Raw genomic sequence first — 11,436 nt, forward strand, 5'->3', positions numbered from 1 at the left:
TTATTCAGGCAATGAGAGAAAAAAATAAGTCTTCCATTTGATGGGTGGAAAAGTGAAAAATAAACTATTTTATTAATGCATTTTTAGAAGTTTATTTATTTATTTTGAGTGAGAGAGAGAGAGAGAGAGCGAGAGAGAGAGCATGTGAGTGAGGGAGGGGTAGAGAGGGAGGAGAGGGCTCTGTCAATGCAGAGCCCGACATAGGGCTTGAACTCATGAACCTTGAGATCATGACCTGAGCCAAAATCAAGAGTTGGACGCTTGACCAACTGAGCCATCCAGGGGCCCTATATTTTATTAATGCTTTCTGTCTCAATTTTTAAATTAATAAAAATACATGAAAATAACTTCATAAAACTATCTTAAGGTTGAAATATGAGAAATCTAAGTGTATAGTCCCTAAACCGCTCATAATTGGGGGTGCTATCTTATTCCATTCAGAATCATTGTTATGGATTATATGAGGTACAGACAGTAAGAAGCACCTGTTAATAGGGTAACTCTATTCTCATGATGAGCATGTAAATCTGCAGAACTCTTTACTTTCTTCTGGCTTGAAATGTTTCTGTCCTTGTTCAACAGCAAGAAGCCTCTGAAGAATGGTTTCCTTCTCACCAGGAGAATGGCCTCTTCCTTGGCTGTTCAACCATGGATGAAACCAAACAATATACAGAACGCTAGCAAAAACAGAGTCGGGGAAAATAATGCTAGCTTTCCTCTCTCTGAATTGCAAATATATGAAGGATTATGGGAATGAAGGTGAACAATCATATACAGCACATGTGCAAAACAAAAATAATGTAAAAATTGTTTTTATTCATAAGGGGGTTGATTTTATTTTAAGTAATCTCTACACCCAATGTGGGTCTTGAACCCACAACCCTAAGATCAAAAGTCACATGCTCTACCTACTGAACCAGCCAGGCACCCCCATAAAGAGTTCAAATATACACTCTGAATCCTCTTCTGTTTTCCATAGTTGATTTGTTTATTTGTTTAGCCAGTAGGATTCATGGAGTGCTGTTAGGGGGAAACATTTGTGGAAGGTAAAGAAAGGGAGCAAAATTAGGCAGAGAGAGATACAGTCTTAACAAAGCATCAGCTGACTTTACTAGGATAAACTTTCAGAGCTACCCCAAGTTGGGTCAAAAGGGCCGGTCCTTTACCCCATGTCATTTACGCATTTCTTGTGGTCTGCCTTGAGAAGAAAGAATGGCCTTGGGTGAGGCACCTATTATTATATAAGGCAATCCCCCAAAGGGACTAATAGGTGAGGAATATGTGTTGGCAATATTCCCAGCATTTGGGATAATAAGGCTTTTAATTCTAAAGGGTGTCTAGGTGATATAGGCAGCATCCTTTACAGACTAATCTTTGTAAGACTCTGATCCATTTCTTCATATAAGGCCTGAGAAAACTCTTACAGGATTACGGTGGACCTGTCTTCTTGATGTCTTGACCATCATTTCTGAGAGTTCTGTGTCTTTGGTCACCATGACTTTCTCAGACTATTTACTGTCAAATTGACCAAGGGAGAAAAGAGTGGCACCCAAGTTAATCACTTTGGTGCCAACCATATTCTTAAATACTCTCCCTGTTTAATAGCAACATGACTTTTTCCTCATGATCAACGTTAATAACTCATTTCACAATGGTTACTCTTCTTGCCTGCTAGTCCCTTGCCACAGGAGCTTACGTGCTCAAGTAGCAATTAGAGTTTATAGTTCAATGGAGCACTTGCCAAATCCCCGACAAAAGCATTTCCTAGAAGAAGGAAATTATTTTGTTAGAAATTAAAAATATTATATTAAAAGTATTTTCCAACCCAGAATATTTTAAGAGTGAAAAGGAAAATGGTAGACAACTGTGCTATATGGTGATATGACTCAGTGAAAATAATTATGCAACTGTTGCTAGAGAAGAAAATCTTGTTTGATATAATGGCATGTAGAGTTTTATTTTAATGGAGTTGTTGATTTTTCTATACTATTTTGTTATGACTGATGATTTATGAGTGGTGCATTAACATGAAATAAAGTTATCTTCTTTTTGTGTGTATATGTTAGAACATCTACACAAACAAACCTTTTGGTAGATAGATTAGCTTTGAGGACTTCACAATTTTTACCATAATTCAAAAATAATAATTTTAGACAAAGGCTGATGTTATTGTATCTACTCTGTAAAAGAGCAAAATAAAATAAACAATGAATCCATTATAAATATACTGAGACATTTCTGCTTTGAGCATGTGCTCTGAATAACACCTAAAAATAGTATTTTCCATTGAGTAGATTTTTTTAATTGCTGATCTAATATCAAGAATGTTAGTGCCTTGGAATATCCCAGAATGCAAATGAGTCAAAATTCCTCTTTTGGGCAATGGAGGAAAAGGGAAGAAAACTCTAAGATTACAATATTTAAAATTATGTATGATTTGCTGACATATATGTATTTATGAGACTACATAATATGCACTTACATATGTAAGAAGAAATTGCCTTTTCTAAGAGTGTGTATGCACCTGAAGCTATACTCACTGTAGACTGGATATTTAAAGAAACTGATGAATGATTTACATGTTCTGTGTATACTCAAGGGTTAATTGCCCTGAAATAAAATCCCTTGTGCTTTTAAGGTAAAGGTCTAGAATTTCTGACTATTGAGTTGTCTTTATAATCCTCATTATATATATATGTGTGTGTGTGTATGTGTATATGTATATATGTATGTATATATAATATATATTATAATTACATATAATATATAATCTATAGTATATTAATAATATAACCCTCATTATATAATTAATATATATAATTCCCATTATATATATTATATTCTTCCAGTGGATTTATTATTTATTTCCATTCTTCCATTTTTATTTAAATGCAACATCAAGTTAACTATCTCCGGTTCTTCCATTTACTTGTACAAATAAGGAAGCTTCCCCACAAAGTCAGTTTAGAGTCATGCTTGCAAAATATTGGCTAGCTGCCAGTAGCTGGGTGCTAAGAAGGGTGATGCCCTCTTCCAATATTTTTTCATAGATGCTTTGCCTGTAACTATAGAATATTGAGGTATTTGTGTAATTGGATGTTCAATATTTTGCATTCTTAACTTTGGGGAATTCTTAACTTTTGGGAATGAGCATTCTTATTAAGCAAGAATAGCACAACTTGGAATTTTCTCAGCATGTGGAACTTTAAAAACCTTGTATTATTACCTTTATCGATGAATGAACTAAGTGGTTTTAACTAAAAAGAAGTAATCCAATAGTAATTACCACTTACTTTAGATTCCTAATTTTAATGTAGAAAGTGATATCATCTTTATTGTTGTCAAAGGGTTGAATCATAGTTTATTTTTTTTCTCTCATCATTATGATTTTCTATTTTTTTTTAAATAGACTGGACCTCTAACTCTAGTGTATTTACAAGAAGATTTTTCACTCAGGAGTCTCACTAGAAAATTCTAAGCTCAAATAATTTTTTTTCTTGTTTAGTATTCAATCATTGAACCTTAATTAGAAAGTACTTCTAACAAAGAGTATATAAAAACCAGTATCAAAAAACTTCTATCATTCCTTTTAGGTCAATGCATGAAATACTTTGATAGGAAAAAGCCACAGCAGAGAAAACAAGCTGGTATTTCTTCAAAGGCATAGGTCACAAGTACTTATAGGTGGAAAGATACTGAAAATTATGATTAATTCCTGTTACATAATGATTTGTGATCAAGAGAGAATCTATCCTAAAATGTTTGGATTCTGCTAGTGTTATTAAATCAAAGATAACAGACTGTCTGCATCATTGGTGATCTAATCACAGGAAATAACGTTAATCAAATATTTAACATTGGCTAATTCTTCCATAATTTCTACAGTATACTTTCTTTTTCACAGTAGCACACAGTATTTCAAAAACAGTAGACATAAAAGGAAACTTAGTTCTTCCATGGTATCAGAAGAACCATAAGCTCAACCATCATTTTTTTTAGGTATCAGCTCAACCATCAATAACTCAGAAAAGATTTCCTAGTCTCAGTGATCAATTTATCTAAATTTTATATTATTATAGTTTTATTTATATCCAGTTATTAATAATTATCACAGTTGTAATTTTGCATTTGGTATCAATATGTGATGGTTGGCTCTCCTATTAAGCTGTGAGCTAAAAGACAGGTATTTTGTTCTTTGATTTTAGTTTTCTTTTCTGGTGAGGAGCAAGATGGTGGTTTCATCATTCTCCAACCAGTAGAGTGCATGGCAGGTAGAAAGCAGAATAAATGTATTTATGACTTCATTGACTGAATAATAAGGAAAGAATTGAAAATCCTTACTGATTTTAATGATCTAGGTAGCTGACAGGTTGAAAAATGGAGATAACCGGGTCAACAAGGCCCTATGTTTATTTTAGCATTTCCCTTCAAAACGTCAGAAAAAATAGCAGTGAAACATAAAGTGCATAGGCAAGGTTGAAGAGGATTAGTTGTGGTAACCAAAGCCAATAACCCAACAACATGTTAAAGAGCTGTGTACACCAAAAATGAGAGAAAGCACAGCAATACGCTCGGTGGATGCTTCACTGAAATCTGAGAAAAAGATGGGCATGGGTGGAATAATGATCAAAAGCAATATACAAGTGGCAAGGTCCAAAGCCAAGAGGAAAGTATGAAAATTGGGGCAGTAATAGCCTGTGCAAGCAAATAAAAATATTTCAATCATTGTATGAAATCTGCACTCTAAGCATTGAAATTTTAAATCCTCGTTAGCTATTCTATTGTGTAATTAGGGTTGAGAACCACAGACTAAGAAAATTTATCTTCATATACTTAACAATGTAAACATTATGTAAAATTCCTGCTACAAATAAAAAAAATAGATTTTGCATACTAGCAAATCAGAGAAGAGAAAATATGGGTATTCCGGTTAACTGGTAACCGTAGAAGTGGAAATTAAAGCACTGTTGAATATTAGTCCATATTCAGATAGTCTTAAGCAGTAAAAAAAAAGAACTGTAGTTATTACGGAGGATGTAGAAAATAGAAACATCTATAGATTACTGATTTTAATGTAATAACAAAATTACTTAGGAACATTTGGAGTTAGGACTAAAGGCTTGATTAGTTTTTTATACACTTTTGGCAAGAATATTTATCAATGATGCTGGGTATTTCATACTGCATCATATCAGGAAGCATGGGGTGTTAGGTAGTACCACTCGTGGTGTTAGGTTTGATTATTAGGTTATGGTAGTCACAGTCAGATATTTCTCTGGAAAGCCTTTTCCCTTGCATTCAGAAAGTAATCTGTCAGGTAATGTGCAAATATCTGCTTCATCGACCTTTTACCTCATGGTTTTATTATCTATTAATGATACTTATATGAACTAATTACTTCATGGAGGGTTGCAAAATTGTGATTTTCTCATTCTGCCATTTTTTTCTTGTTTTATTAGCTAGTATTATTACCTAATGACGAGACTTTAATTATCCACTGAGATGAATTCCAGTGTCTTATGAAAATGCAGGGCAAATGATTAGTTTTTTATCTTTAATTCCAATTTTGGAGTAAGGAGTTCCTGTAATAGTCAACCTGGTTAATGATGTATTTTTTCTTCCTTTTGGTTTTTTGATTTTCATTATAGGTTTATATGTATTCAGTGTGTAACCATCAATTGCAGATGTTATTTATTTAGATGTTTATATTTTACCTAATTTGGTGATAAGTCTGTTTCCAGGGTCCATTTGATACAGCATCAGTAATTTTTAAAATTTTTCTTGCTTTCTGACATGAGAAGATGTCCCACAATTCACCTGTATTTTCCCTGCCCTTTACTTGGAATAGCAATTGTTCCACAAAGTCCTTATTTCTTTTAGCTGGGTATGTTATTGGAAATGAAGATTTGGGAACAAAGGGTACTTACTATTGAGCTGTTACTGAGATAATTCTACTTACTTTCAGCAAACAGAGCTAGGAATTTTTTTCATACGCATGATGTATTTATATTGATATTTTTTATTTAGTGTGCTTGATATAATATCTGCATCTCTTTTCTCTTGCATTGAGAATCTTAGTACCTAATAATGTTAATATATAAACATAATTACTTATTTGCTTTATCTTATAGTATGATTAGAATGGTGTGAATATTACATTGGTAATTTATAACTAACATTATACCTATTGAGTTAGATTTAAGATTTCTTTGCTGATCTCCCTTCCTCTCTTTTTTCCTTTCTTCCTTCCTTCCTAATCCCCTTCTTTCCTTCCTTCCTTCTTTCCTACTTTCTTTGCTTCCTTCCCCCCTTCCTTCACATATATACTATCAAGAATGTACAAAATACAGTCTTTAAAATCTCTTGATATAATATCCCTCCCTCTGTGGTTAATGTTAACAAACTGATAAATAGCTAGAATCATTTATATCTATCTATTTGAAGTTTTAGTGTTTGCTTTTTAGGTAATTTTATATTATTGAATAGATAAAGCATATATATAACTCAGGGTAAAAATTATGTAGAATTTTTTATTCAGAGAAGTGTCTTTTCCTTTTTTATTTCTAGCACATTTTCGCTGTCTCATGTAGTTGTCTACTTTAGCTTTAGGTTTATATTTCCAATGCTTCTTTATGCAAAAGTAAGCAGATATGCATGTGTTTTGTGTACTCAATTTATACAATTTCTTCTTTCTTATAGAAAATGCAACTACTATGTGAACTGTTCAGCTTTTTGCCTTTTTTAACTTAAAAATGTACTTTACAGATTACTCCCTATTGGTGTACAGATTTTCTGTCCTTTTTTAGTTGCATTTAGTTCCATTGTGTAGGTAATTAAGTAAATTAATTAAGTAAATAGTTATTTTCAATTAGTGCCCTATTGATATACATTTAATTCATTCTTTTTGCTATAACAAATAATGTTACAATGAATGATCACATGCATCCATTGTTTTGTTGTTTTGTTGTTGTTGTTGTTGTTTTTAATTTACATCCAGGTTAGTTAGCTTATAGTGCAGCAATGATCTCAGGAGCAGATTCCTTAATGCCCTTTACCCATTTAGCCCATCTCTGCATCCATCGTTTTATACTTGTACAGAAATAAAAGGGCAAATTCATCTATAATTTTGTTAGTCTCAGGATATATGTGTGTTTTAAATATTAATTTTAAAATAATTTATATATTTACATAATATTAAATACTATAATTTATAAATAAATTCAAATTAGAGTTTAATGAATAGAAACAGTGTGTGAAGACTACTCTTTTGAGAAGCTTCATGGTTTATAGAAAAGTAAGGTGACAGAAGGATATAATTATTTTAAAAATATAAATATAACTTTTAAAAGAGTACTTTTATATTCTATGAATATGCACTAAATGTACCAAGTGTTTAACTTACACAGTGAAAAACCTTATGTCTTACATACCAAAAGTATTTTGCTAATCAATTAGCTATGTTAGATTGTAATGCATTAAAACTATGCCTCTAAAAATAAATTTCATAGTTTTTTTTTTTTCCTACATACATTGGTCAAATAAAATAGAGTATAACCAGAAAGTCCATTAAAATATGTCTAGAAATGTTGCTTATTTCAGGATCTTCTTTTAATAAGCAATTCCAGGAGAAGGTTACACTCTAGAAGTTTCCCCTTTACTGCCTTTTTAAAGACACATTATAGTTTGAGTTTGTTATTCTGAAACCTTGAAATTTACTAGAAGTTGTTTCCTAGAAAACAACAGATAAATGAACTCATTTATTGTTGGTGTTACTTTTGTTATGTTAACATACAGTAGGTAAATTTACAGCATTTATGATCTGACTTTCTATCTCAGTTGCCACGCTCAGAATGATTTTTACACTTTAACCTGTCTTCCTATTCACCCTCAAAAGGTGATTTTCCATTATTTAGTGAATATTTATGAGAAATGGCCTGTTTTAAATGACCTTTAGACAATTGATGACTTATTAATCTCTTCTAGGGACTGTCTTCATTAAAATTTCAGCAAGGGTCTTTAAAAAATTCTATGAAAGTAACATTGATTAGTCAAAACAAGAAAAAAAGAAAATTAGCTGTACTCTGTAAAGTGTTAGCGTCTGACAAAATTGTTTAATAACTCTACATCAAAATTTCAACTTACATAATCAAAACATGGCAGTATTCTATGCACCATTCATTTACATTTTTATCTCTCAAGAACATTATGGTAATTAAATAAAATTGGTATGATTATACTCTACTTTTTTTGTTGAGGTATCATTGACATATTATATTAGTTTCAGGTGCACAACATAATGATTTGGTATTTGAATACACTGGGAAATGATCACCACCATAAGTCTAGTTACATCTATCACTACATAAATTTACATAATATGGGATACGATATTGTTGAGTATAGTCACCACGTTGTACATTATATTCCCGTGAGTTATTTATTTTATGACTGGAAGTGTGTGCCTCTTGACTTCTTTCTCCCATTTCGCTCACTCCCATTCACTTGTTCCATGTGGCAGCCATCAATCTGCTCTCTGCATGTATGAGTTTTGTATCTTAGATTCCACATATAAGTGAAACCACACGGTATTTGTCTAGCTGTGTCTGATTTATTTCACTTAGCATAATACCCTCAACTTTTATCCATGCTGTCACAAATGGCAAGGTTTCATTCTTTTTAATGGCTGAGTAGTATCAAGAGAGAGAGAAAGAGTAACAGAGAGATACACCACATCTTTATCCATTCATCCATCAATGGACACTTTGGTTGTTTTCATATCTTGGCTATTGTGAATAATACTGCAGAGAACACAAGGGTGCATATATCTTTCCAAATTAGTGTTTTTGTTTTCTTCACATAAATACCCAGAAATGGAATTGCTAGATCATATGGTAATTATAGTGACTGCACCAATTTACATTCCCAACAGTAATGTAGGAGTGTTCCGTTTACTCTATAACTTTGCCAACACTTTTTCTTTCTTATCCTTTTGATACTAGCCATTCTGACAGGTGTGAGATGATAACTCATTTTGGTTTCAATTTATATTTCCCTGATGATTAGTGATGTTGAACATCTTTTCATGTGCCCATTGACTCTCTGTATGTTTCCTTTGGAAGAATGTCTACTCAGGCCCTCTGTCCATTCTTAATCAAATTGTTTTTCTGTTTTGTTTTGTTTGAGGATATATGAGTTCTTTTTATATTTTGGCTAATAATTTATTGGATATATAATTTGAAAATCCTCTCTCATTCAGAAGTCTTCCTTTTTATTTTAGTGGTGATTTCCTTTACTGCATAGAAGCTTTTTAGTTTGATGTAGTCCCATTTGTTTATTTTTGTTTTTGTTGTCATTGCCTTTAGACTCAGATTCAAAAAACTATTTCCAAGAGTGATGTCAAAGATCTTACTGCCTTTTCTTTCTTCTAGGAGTTTTATGATTTCCAGTTTTATATTCAAGTCTTTAACCCACTTTGGGTTAATGTTCATGTATAGTGTAAGACACTGGTCTAGTTTCATTCTTTTACATGTGGCTGTCCAGTTTTCCCAACATTATTTGTTGAAGAGACTTTCCTTTTCCCATTGTATATTCTTGCCTCCTTTATTGTAAATTAATTGGCCATATAAGCATGGGTTCATTTCTGGGAGCTGTATTTTATTCCATTGATCTATGTATTTGTTTTTATGTCATTACCATACTGCTTTGATTGCTTTAGCTTTGTAATGTAGTTTGAAATCAGACAATGTGATGCCTCTAGGTTTGTTCTTTCTCAATATTGCTTTGCCTGTTTGGGGTCTTTTGTGGTTCCATACATATTTCAGAATTGTTTGTTCTAGTTCTGTGAAAAATCTTATTGCAATTTTGGTAGGGATTGTATTGAATCTATAGGTTTATTTTTGGGTAATGTGAACAGTTTAATAATATTAATTCTTTCTCACCCTTTCCTAACATTAAATAGCCAGGTGAATTCATTTGGACTTTAGCAAGACATGATGCTATTTGCTATGAAACCAAGGTATAAACAAACAGTGGGTAATAAGACTTCACCATGCTCAATGTTAAAAATATAGAAACACAATTGTGGTAAACAGACAATTTAGGGAGATTTTTACCCTCACCTCTATGCTTTATGGGGCAATGAATTTCTCTGCCCAGTGGTATTACCCAAAACATAGTCTATGGTCATATTCTGTCTGTAGTTTGTCATTTGAGTAGAATTTGCTGCTAAAGAAAAAGATATATTGTCAAGCCAGGAACTCTATTGGTTTTGTCAACAGTCATGGTAATAGGTGCTGGAATCCCCACTTGACTACACCAGCCACTAACAGGAGTGTCCTCTGTCACAGAGGCAATTTAAACTCCCTAGCTAACTATTCTGAGAAACCATGAACTTGATTGTTTATTTTGACAAGTCTGGTTTGTTATCCTTCATTTGTTTATGCTTCACTTATTTTATTTTTAATCTCAGTCTTTATGGAGATTATTGTAATTTTGTGTAATTTATTTCTTAGCTGATTTAAGGAATGTTTGAATAACTAACATGTTAAGGAAAATAATTTACTGATAGTTTCCTAAAAAGATAACCATGAGATAATATTTTGTATGTTTTAATCTTACATTTAAAGCAAAATAAAAGCACATACTAATGCTGTATGAATGAATTGCCTCCCATCTCACTCCTAGGCTGAGCAAAAAATTCCATAAAAAGAAACTTCTTAGGGTGATTGTATTGGATCTGGAAACTACTACCAATATTTTCAGTTTGGCATAAAACTAAAGTCAGCAGAACAATTAAAAATAAGTTAAAGACTTCTGGTTTCAGTTCTGGCATGTAATGAGGTTCAAAGTCCTCAATTGTTTCTTTACAACAAGAAAAAGCTGAACACAGCAAAGAAAATCAATAACTTGTCTTTGATCCATCAGAGAACTGTAGTTGCAGGGAAAGTGACACCCTGAAATCTGGAGAGACAGGAGAATTCAGAGTTACAAGTAAATTTTGTTTACCTGGAGTAGAAGTCTCTGGAGCCATGTATTAACCAGGTCTTTTATTACCTGTATCCTGATGTTTTAACGTCTGGGACCTTTGCTGACCCTGGAGGAACTGCCTTTTCCAAGGTTAGCCAACGTCTAGAGATAGTAAACAACTTGTCAGCAATTGTGCTTTTCAAGTACAAACAAACCAATCCAGAGCTCACACCCCAGTCACCTCCTTTATTAGGCTACATCTCTTAAAGAAATTGAGTCAAAAATTGATAATTCTCCAAAAAAGAAAGTGACAGGCCCAGATTGTTTCACTGGTGAATTCTACCATACATTTAAGGAGCGAATGATATCAATTCTCTACAATCTCTCCCATCAAAAAGAAGCAGAGGGAACATGTGCTAACTCATTTTGTAAGACCAGCAGTATCTTAATACCAAAACCAGTAAAGATATT

The sequence above is a fragment of the Panthera tigris genome, chromosome C1, assembly GCF_018350195.1.
Source record: "Panthera tigris isolate Pti1 chromosome C1, P.tigris_Pti1_mat1.1, whole genome shotgun sequence".
In the NCBI taxonomy this organism is placed as follows: Eukaryota; Metazoa; Chordata; class Mammalia; order Carnivora; family Felidae; genus Panthera; species Panthera tigris.